At 37.4% G+C, this 11,340-nt stretch overlaps 1 long non-coding RNA gene across 2 annotated transcripts in view; it reads right to left on the minus strand.

Annotated features, from left to right (window-relative positions):
• Positions 1 to 6,661: 6,661 nt before the first annotated feature.
• The window catches only part of LOC107139634, a 32,140-nt gene continuing 27,461 nt past the window's right edge, over positions 6,662 to 11,340 (minus strand). For both annotated transcript variants that reach the window (XR_007348891.1, XR_007348892.1), the window contains exon 3: positions 6,662 to 7,506. This is a non-coding gene — a long non-coding RNA (uncharacterized LOC107139634). The remainder of the gene's footprint in view (positions 7,507 to 11,340) is intronic.

Below are 11,340 nucleotides of genomic sequence, written 5' to 3' on the forward strand. Positions count from 1 at the left end.
ATATATATGGAGATATATATATATATATATATATATATATATATATATATATATATATCTCCATCCCTCACTGGTTACCTGAAACCTGAGATAGTAGCAAACCCTGCATTTACTATGTTTTTTCCTATACATATATAACTATGATAAAATTTCATTTATAAATTAGGCATGGAGATTAACAATAATAACAAAATAGAATAATTATAATAATATACTCTAATAAAAGTTGAATGAATATAATCACTCTTTCTCCATCTCTTTCTTTTCCTCCCTTCATCAATATCATATTGCACTATATTTATCCTTTCTACTTCTTGTGATGATATAAGATGATATGCTGTCTACATAACGAGATAAACTGAGGTCAATGATGTAGGCATTGTTATATAATGATAAGCTATTACAGAAGGGTATGGTGGTGCATGCCTGCAATCCCAGGCAGGAGGATTTTGAGTTCAATGCCAGCCTCAGCAATTTAGCGAGGCCCTAAATAACTCTCTCTAAATAAAATATTTTTAAAAAGGGTTGGGGATGTGGCTCAGTGGTTAAGTATCTCTGGCTTTAATCCCCACTACCAAAAAAAAAAAAAACTTAAAAAAGCAATTTGAACAAAACTCTGGGATATCACAGCAGTTGATTTATATAACGAGATGTCTACTGAAGGGTTAATGGATAAGTAACATATACAGCATGAATACCCGGGACAAAAATATGATTCTAGTCTTGGCCAAGGGGGCTGATGGCATGAGATTTCATCACATAGAATAGCACATAATATGTATAAACTTAGTCATAATAAACTTATGAATATTTTCAGATAGCAACTGGCCATGGGTAACTAAAACAGCAGAAAGTGAAACCATGAGGAAGGGAGTACGACTGTATTTTACATTTACAACACATCTCAGTTCAAACTAGTCATCTTGTGAGAGCTCAATAGCCACATGTGACTGGATTTGGAAGATTCTATGTCTAGTGGTAGACACAGTACTAACAGGGCCCTACTGATGGATGATTGATGCTCTGGGATTTTGATACTCTGAAAAATAGGCCTGCTGGGTTACCCCCAATTGGAACCTGGGAAAGTCTAAAGCCCACAGACAAGACTCAGAACCTAAGGGAAATACTCAAAACTCTGCAGTGCAAATGCTTCCTTAACTCATTAGTTCACTCCCTCACAGAACATGTGAGAAGCATCATTTCTTTCCTTTCTAAGCCTAATGCAGCTTCTCAGCAACAAAACCAAAAAGTGTTTTTTCTCAACAGACCATTCCCCAGAGAAGAATGTAATTATCTCCCTGTCTTTAGATTCAAGCAAATAGTGATTATCCACAAAATCACTGCTGTAGAAATAATACACATTTGTACTAGTGATTTTCAGCTTTTAAATGAAGTGGAAACTTTCATTAAGTTACCAATCCTTCTGCTGGAGCCCTGATTCAGAGACTGTTTGAATTGAGTGTATTTCTTGTATGACATGAGAGCAAGAGGATGGAAATAATTAGCATCTAATTTGGAAGAGAATGATATAGATTTCAGTTAGAGATATCATGCTTGTGCTTTTAAGGAAACACAGAATAATGAGTAAAAGGAGTAATGAGAAATTTTGCAAATTAAGATGAGGCAGACTATTTCATATAGGGGGAAAGATAAGATTCATTTTATTCAGCCAACCCATTCTGTAAAATAAAAGTGCTGCATGTGTATACGAGTACAGAATTTCCAAAGTGGCTTCTGAGGCATCTTTGAATTTCACCATATTTCTGCTTTTATATCTTTTCCTACTTGAGATGGCAACACAGTTCAGACAGATTAAAGAAGTATTAGACTTAAGTATTTTCTATGTTTTTAGAGGAAAAAAAGTGAGCAAAGAATATATCAATATTCGTTTATTTAAGTATGATTTGTCATATTGTGCCATTCAAATCCTTTCCTCCATCATCTAAGAATAGATTTTGACTGGAGAAACCAAAGGGGACATTGGGTAAACTACCAAGGAACTCTCACTGGAGGGTAAATGAAATTTCACCAAATATCATTTGATCCTACTTCTGCAATATTGATTAATCTGTGCTTTTTGTATTGATGGTTCCAGACAATCACCATTACACAATTCCTTCCTTTTTGGTCATTAATATCCCCTCAGAAATATGAATTCCATTAGAAAGAAGATTACTTACATAGTGTAAGTAATAGATTTGTAATAGTTTATGAATTTAGTGTCTTACTAAATTAGTAATTATATCAGTTGGATTTTTTGCCACTGACCAAAATATCTGACAAGAACAATTTAGAAGAGGAAATGTTCATTTTGGCTCATGGGTTCAGAGCCATGGGGTTCTCATGGGTTCATTTTGGCTCATGGGTTCCCTGATTGATTTTGTTGCTCTGGGCCCAAGGTGAGGAAGAACATCATGGTGGAAGATCATGGCAGAGAAAAACTGCTCAACTCATGGCATCTAGAAGCAAAGAGATAGAAGGAAGATTTGGGGGAGAAGATGCAATCCCTAAGGGTACACTCCTATCTTCTCCATCCATATCCTACCTGCCTACAGTTACCATCCAGTACAGTAGTCCTTTCATATTATTAATCCCTAAAGTGGATGAATCAATTGATTAGTTTATGGCTCTCGTAACCTAAGCATTTCACCCCTGAACATTCCTGCATTACCACAGCAACGTTTGGGGGATACTTTATATCCAAACCATAATAGTAACACACATTTTTAAAAGGTTAATGCTTACTGAAGTGATGTTCTCTTTTGGTGTTCCCTTAGATAATAAACAACTCTTCTGTGTCTCCATACATCCCCTCAATACCTTCAGGGTGTTGGTAGCTGGTTCCCTCAGCTCCACAGCCAAGGGAAGTGGACTCAGTAGTGATGAGTGTAAATAAGGAGTGCTCATCAATCCAGTCCTAGTTAATCAAAAATTCGTAAAAGTAAATGGCAAATGGATTCTCTTTGTTAAAATAAAAGTCCCTGCTTTTTTTTTTTTTTTTTTTTTTTTTTTTTTGTGGGATCGCTATCTGTCCATCCACAGGCAAAAGTGGTCTAGGATTTCTTTTGTTTTAGTTGCCATCATCTTTACCTTTACTCTAAAAGTACTACCTATAGGAAATGCTCAAAACTCTACAGTGCAAATGCTTCCTTAACTTATTAGTTCACTCCCTCACAGAACATGTGAGAAGCATCATGTGAGAAGGACTCACTTTTACCATGTATGTTGAGTAAAGGAATTTCATGAATTGGAAATTAGCCTAATCCGTACAACTCTATCTGATCTTTTCCTATCTTGCCCCATCAAGATACTTCATTCTGGGCTGGGGATGTGGCTCAAGCGGTAGCGCGCTCGCCTGGCATGCGTGCGGCCCGGGTTCGATACTCAGCACCACATACCAACAAAGATGTTGTGTACGCCGAGAACTAAAAATAAATAAATAAATATTTAAAAAAAAAAAAAAAAAAAAAAAAAGATACTTCATTCAGAGGCAAAGTACTTCATTCAGAGGCAAAGTCCCCAAGTGGAAGTGGGGTCCTTTCTAGCTGGACCCTGGAGCATCTGCCTGATCCCTTTATATTTTGCTACAAGCTACTTCTCAGTCCCAGAATGTGGCTTTAGACAACTCCTTTGAGAGAGTAGAGGCCTGTCAATGATCTGAAACTTTATCCAATGTATACTGTTACTGTTTCACTGATGCTGACAGAAGACACAAGTCTCTTGGGTTAGAGACAAAGGACTTTGTTACTATTGGCACAACAAATAACATCAAATATTTGAAAGAGTTTCCTTGCTTCTATATAACACACAGATGGAGTGATGATCCTAGGAAACACTAGTGTACACAATGGGTCACATTACAAAAGAGGAACCCAAGGTTCAGAGGCAAGCACAAAAGCAAACAACAAATAAGTTAATCTCTCTCAACTGTGATCTATTTAATTGACTAAGTGACTAACTAGAGAAACTGTTCAGGTTTAGGAGACAGATTAGTTTTATAATCTGCACACTCTGCAAGAATATGCAGAGATGTTCAGGGTCAATGGCAGACTACATCTTCCAACAGGGCCCATGAACTTTTTATAATCCCAAATTTTTCCTTTCAGAAATTACCTGAAACCAAGGGTCTAAAACACTGATTACTAACAACCAATACTGGCTGTTGAAGACTGCTTAAAATACACCATTAGCTGATGAAGCAAAATAGATAATGGGATAGATGTGGTATCCTATGTTTAAACAAAACCGCTCAAAATCCTCTTCCCCAGCCCTTCCACTATTTCAGTTCCTACTGATCTGTTATGTAAGTGCTCAAGTTCCTGTTAGATTGTAATATTGAAAAAAGAAACAATACGTATTCTCCAAATTGGATAGGGAACTCTATACAAATAAGAAAAATATGTCTAATAAGCAACAAACTTATTAAGTCCAAAGTGAAACTTCTAGTCTTCTTCACCAGCTTCTCCTCCTACAGTTCCTCTATCACAGAGAAGACAGTGCCATCTTTCCAGCTGTTCAGAACAACTATCTTGGAATCACTCTTGATTCCTCTTTTTCTCTCCAAGTTCACAGCCCCCTCAATCCTCCAAGTGAATTCAGAAGACACTGTCATTTCTTGCCTGGATTATTACAAGAGTGTGGAACTGTTTTGCTGCCCATCTTTACCTTCTCATGCCCATTCTCAATTCAGCAACCAACAAGATCCTTTTAAATAGAAAGCCAGATAATATCACTTCTCTGCTCAAAACCTCCCATTGCCTTTTAACTCATTCAGTATAAAAGGCCAAATTCTCATAGTGAGCTACAGTCTCCTTTACATCTGCAAGCCAACTTCCATCTCTGATCTCTTCTCAACTGCCTCCCCTCTCTAGTTCTATGTACACCCGGCCCAAGGCATTTGCACTGTGACTCCTTCTGCTGGGTGCTCCTCTTCTGGATGTTCACAGGACCAACTTCTGCTTCTCCTTCAGGTCTCCTGCCCCAGCACTCTCCACCCCTTTTCTGCATTACTTTTATCCCTATATTTACCCCTATTTGACATACTACAAATGTTCATTTCTTTGTTATTCTCCTCTGACTAGAACACTTCATGATGTGAGGGATTCTTTTTGTGATTATGTGCATTACTATATTCCCAATACCTAGAAAGTGGCTGCCATACACTAGGATCTACTAACATTTGGATTTTAAGAGGTAATGGAACCTTTAAGAGGTGGAGTTTAGTGCAAGGTAATTAGGTCCCTGAGGACACTGCCCTTAAGAGGTTAGTGCTGGTCTTTTGCAGTATGTTCCTGCCAGAGTAGGTTATTATTAAGAAAAATATTGGTTCCTCCATACTTTCTGACTTCCTTTCTCACCATGTGACTTCTCCCTCTCACAAATCCTCATACCATGAGGCCATCTGCCACGGGACACTGCCAACAGGGCCTTCATACAACTGAGCAAATATTAGTACCATGCTCTTAATTCTCTAAAACTGTGAGCTAAATAAATTTATTTATCTACATTCAGGTATTTTTATAGCAATGTGAAAACAGACTAATATAGTATCCAATAAATTATTGCTGAATTAATTAATTCAACAGATATTTATCTATTACCTTTCCTATTTCCAGTCTAAGACAGAAAGACAAATCAATAGGTTCTTATAACACAGTTTGTAAGTGGTACATTTGGAGAAGTACAAAGTATTACAGGATTATAAAGGAGGGCTACACTAGGGAGAGCCAGATGAGAATTCTTTTAAAAATAAGGACTTTCAAGGAAGTTCTTTTGTGTAAGTCAGCTTTCCATCACTTTGACAAAATACCTTTGAAAAACAATGTAAAAGAAAAAAAAAACATTTATCTTGGCTCAGTTTCAAATGTATCAGTCAGCTGAGCATGATGGTACATGCCTATAATCCCGCAACTCAAGAGGCTAAGGCAGGAGGATCACAAGTTCAAGACCAGTCTCAGCTACTTACAGAAGACCTATGCAACGTAGAAAGACCTTCTCTCAAAACAAAAAATAATAAGGACTGGAGATGTGGCTTAGTGGTTAAGCACCACTGGGTAACAAAAAATCCCTGGTACCAAGGGAAAAAAATGTTTCAGTTCATGGTTGTTTGATCCTGTTGCTTCTGAATGCATCACAGATGGGGCAGAACATCATGATAGAAGTACACTGTGGAGGAAACCCCTTCACTTCATGGAAGCCAGGAAGAATGGAGAGAGGGACAGAAAGGGGCCAGAGCCACACTATTCACTTCAGAGGCATGCTCCCAGTGACCTCACTTCCTTCCACTAGGCCCTACCTCCCGAATAGTGCCATGGACTATGTACCAAAGCTTTAAGACAGGATTGTGGGAGACATTCCAGATCCAAACTACAATACCTTCTGACATCCTGCATACTTCAATTTGCTGAACCCAGTATCTTATCCCACCTAAGGAGTTATGGTAATTTTTTTTAAATTGTTATTGTGTGTGTGTGTGTGTATATATATATATATATATATATATATATATATATATATATACTGTTAAACTATATAGGATATGTATATATCCTTTATAGTTAATAGTAAAATGAAGGAAAATTTTCTTAATAGTATTTCCAGGGCTGTTGGCACATGCCTATAATCTTAGCTACTCAGGAGGATGCAGCAGGAGGATTGCAAGTTAAGGCGCAACTGAGCATTTTATTTTATTTGAAATAAAATAAAAAGAGCTAGAGATATAATTCAGTGGGAGATCAGTGATCAAGTACTTTTTTTTTTTTTTAACAAAGAAAAGGCCTTGGGTTCCATCCCCAGTAAAATATACACACATAGTAATTTCATGGGAATCAATAAAAACAATTCTCCCATGTAGTTTTTAAAAAATAATTTAAAATTATTTCATACTGTTCTTTTTTACTTTTTATATAAATTTAAGTTTTAAAAGTTACTGAATTTTTTATTTTAATTATGCCAAATTTCTTCTAATTATTCTTAATGTAGAAGCATGTGTCACTACAATTAAAATTTTATGAACATGTATACATTTTTCCCTGATGTTTTCAAAGGCACAGGCCACATACCTCTTTCAAGTCTATATTTTTTAATAGAATATCATTCCATTTGCACATATTTCTCCTTGGCATGATCTGCATAGCTATCTCTGATTTCTTCATTTACTCTCTATATTTTTTCCCTTCTGGGACAACATATATGCAAGTAAGTCATCAAAATAGAGTCTTTTCCTATATACCAAGGCTACAAAATCAGTTTGTTCCTGCAGTTTTCTCCTCAGTATCTTCCTCCTTGCTCTTCATTTTCTTCTTCATTTCTTCTTCCACTCCTAGAAGTTGTGGGTTTGTTTAGTCGGCTGGTTGGTTGGTTGGTTGGTTTTGGAAGGTGGTGGTGGTGTTTAGAGAGTGGAATTTATGTCACATAGGTAACTTAATCCTCGGTGCCAAATACAATTGTCCTTCTATGTCAGGGAGTTTCACATCCAGGATTCAACCAACCAGGAATAGAAAATACCTGGGAAAAAATTGCATCTATCTTGAACATGCACAGACATTTTCCTGGTCACTGTTCCCTAAAAAATATAACAATCATTTATATAGCATTTACATTGCATTAAGCATTATAAGTAATCTAGAAATGATTTAAAGTATATGGAAGGATAAATATTCAGGTTTTATGCAAATGCTCTGCCATTTTATATAAAGGACTTGAGTATCCTCAAATCTTGATATCTGCAAAGGTCCTGGAATTAGTCTTCCATAGGTACCAAGAGATAACCACATGAGTTTCTTTTTCCAAAGACCATGGAAGCTTTGTCTATGTTCCTCTTCATTGCTACCTCTCATTCTTTTGCCTCCTTTCTTTTACCCCCAAGCCCATGGAAAGTAAAACTTATAAACAAAAATCCCCTTAAGGCTTATAAAAATAACAACTGACCCAGTGTTCTACATACTCTGTCACTTGAACTTCATAACACTGCCATGAGGTAGGTACAAATGCAAAATCTTCAGGCTCAGAGAGGGTAGATGACTCATCTGAAATGACCTGAATGTTAAATGATGGAATAATTATTTGTTCTTAAACAGTCTTTTAGTGCCAATCTCTAGCCACTGAGACACTGGTCAGGGAAGTTGACAAGGAGTAACAAAATAGTTGTTATTCCTTGAGAAAAACTGCAGCTGTTTTAAAAAATAATAGAAATTGTTGAGATGTAGAACATTAGCAATATTTGGTCCTTGTCTATGAGGAAAGGTAATTTTCTTAGTCCATTTTGTGTTGCTGTAACAAAATGCATGAGGCTAGATGCCTTACAAAGAAAAGAGTTTTATTTAATTCACAGTTCTGGAGCTCTAAGAGCATGTACCAGCACCTGTTCAGCTTCTACTGTGGGCCTCAAAAAGATTCAACTCATGAAGAAAAATGGAAAGCAGAGCATGCAGAAGAACACATGTGCAACAGAGACCAAGGTGAGGTAACAGACTTGCTAACTTGCGTTATAACGACCTACTTTCATGATGACAAATCCGGTCCTGTCAGTGAGAATTCACTCCCAAGGGCAGGGGGGTGAACAATCCCTCTTGAGGATCCTTGACTTCTCCATACTGTTAATTGGAGACCAGGCCTGCCCTTGAGTTTTCATGGGGACAACTGCAGTCAAACCATAGCAGTAGTAGGATCATGATTTTAGATTCTTCTTTTCTAGTTCTCTAGGTTTTATTCTAGGGTGACTCCTACCCAATTTTATTTGACTAGAATGCTGATAAAGCTAGATTAGGCCCCAGGATGATTCAAGTTGACATTATTGATGAGCACAGTTCTCAGAGTCCCAACAACTTTCAGAAGCTGCCTTCCTGTGCATACTTCCTTTCTACCCCATCAGACCTCTGACTCAAGACCAAGCTTCATTTGTTTCTCAGCAGCCACTTGAGGACAGCAAATCCTGAAAGATTCTGCCCTTGTTGCTGGGCCTTCCCTACCTAGTCCCAAAGATTCCTCTCCTTGGATTCAAATTAACCTTGCGTTGAATTGGCTTGGATATTTTTTCCTTCCCCTGTACATTGACTCTAAGTTTCTATGGCCCAGGCTTCCTGGAAAAAAAGAAGCTGCCCTTTCCTTTGTCTCTTTTCCTTTTCAGTTTGCTCAAAATATTCATCACCAACCCATTCAGGTTGTTTTTTTTTTTCTCAAATAAATCTCATCTCCTTTTTAGTACACTTACACTATTCAGCTGGCCCATTCATGGTGGGGCCTGGTGACCACAGTAGCAGGTGCCACTCTTGGGGAATGCATCTACCTTGCATAGAGTCTTCCAACACCAGCTGATACTTCCTGTTTGAAAGCTTGAGCCAAAAGTAGACCCACCAGTAAGTCAGTTTCTAGCTGGGGGTAATTTTCTAATTCTCAGCTTATTTGCACAACAGAAATAGAACTAAATTCAGGGATATCCATGTCTGCCCAGTAGCCAGCTGGGCCAGCCTTATTCTCTTCTCCCCATTCTCTCTCAAGAGTCATCTGTGAGCTCACAGTCTTCCACATAAGAGAACCATCCTTTAGCCTAGGATGTGGGACATTCTTACAGTACTATTAACAGTACTTTTCATATATCAGTATTTCATACACAGTAGTTAAAATTTTTGTCATGGGTGAGTACCATCTGTACTATGGATTTCTTCTTTACATCAAATCAGTTTTTAACTTTAAACTGAATTTACTTTCATGTTGCCCTAAATAATATATCTTTAAAATCAGTGCTTGAGTCCACTGCTTATATATTTTAACTAAAAAAATACTTATGAGAATTGAGTCCATCTGTGTCGATGTAATTCAACAATTTATTCTAGTAAATTCTTGCCACCTAAACCGTTTGCCAACTAAAATCACCTCATATACTATGAATGGTACAAAAAAATTTCCTTTCCCTCCTTTATTTCTCTTCTCCTCCTCATGTTCTCACCAACAATTCCATTTTGCATCTAATAGGTCCCCATCTTCTGTGACTCTGAAAACAAGACACAAACTAAGGGGAAAGGCATTGATCAACCAGGATGGAAGGAAGAAGAAGAAGAAAGAGAGAGAGAAGAGAGATCAGGCTGAAGGGAACACTAGGGAGACAGGGCTCTCACTCCTCCCCCAAGTGCTGCTCTGTTCACACAAAACACTGTCATCATGTTTGGATATCAATCACCCAGGTTGGTGCCCCACTTTGAGAAGGAAACCCATCAGAAATCTACGTGCTCTGTAAAATATATAATGCAGCACAAAAATAAGGAAAACAATTCCCATGAGATTTATGATAAATTAAACATAGTTGTAAATAGATTGAGAGGAGAGTTAAGGCTTTTGTCAGATTGCGCTGAAGAAGAAGAAACTGGGGCTTACTGGGGGCCAGGCTCACTTCTAGGCTTTAATTGTTGAAGGACATTTACAATTCCAAGACATAGACATCTAGGGCAATAAAGGAAGACAAGAACTATTTTTAAAAGGGCCAGAAAATTGGTGACTCTAGCTGTTTCTAATAGCTACTTAAACTGGGCACCTACCATATGATGGGCACATTTACAACAACTTCAAGCAAAAGAATTGTTAGCTTCATTTTGAGATTAGGATGTTGTCTTAGTCCATTCACTGCTGCTACAGCAGGATATCAAAGAATATGTAAATTATAAAGAAAATAAATCTACAGTGCATTCTACTGTCATATGTAACCAATTAAAACAAAATTTTTTAATATTTATTTTTTAGTTATAGGTGGACACAGTATCTTTATTTTATTTTTATGTGGTGTTGAGGATTGAACCCACTGCCTCAAACATGATGGGTAAGCACTTTACCTCTGAGTCACAGCCCACCTGTAAACAAATTTTAAAAATTAAAAAAAAAAAGAAATCTGTTGGCTTGTAGTTCTGGATGCTGGAAGTCCAAGATCAAAGGGCTATCTGTTGGTGAGGGCCTTCATGCTGTGTCAAAACAAAGCAGAAGGATAAGGGAGCACATGAAATTTGGAGCGGGATGCAAGCGGGAGTTGAGCCTAGAACAAATCCACTATCACCATCACTAACCCATTCCTATGATAACAGTCCTAGTCCATTTGGGAGGGGAGCTCTCATAACCTAATCATCTCTTAAAAGTCCCATCTCTCTGGAAAAATATACCCTGTTCATGGATTGGCAGAACTAACATCATCAAAATGGCAATATTACCAAAAGTTCTCTATAGGTTTAATGCAATGCCAATCAAAATCCCAACGGCATTTCTTGTAGAAATAGAGAAAGCAATCATGAAATTCATATGGAAAAATAAAAGACCCAGAATAGCAAAAACAATGCTAAGCAGGAAGTGTGAATCAGG

Source organism: Marmota marmota, unplaced genomic scaffold (genome assembly GCF_001458135.2).
Source record: "Marmota marmota marmota unplaced genomic scaffold, marMar, whole genome shotgun sequence".
Taxonomy (NCBI): Eukaryota; Metazoa; Chordata; class Mammalia; order Rodentia; family Sciuridae; genus Marmota; species Marmota marmota.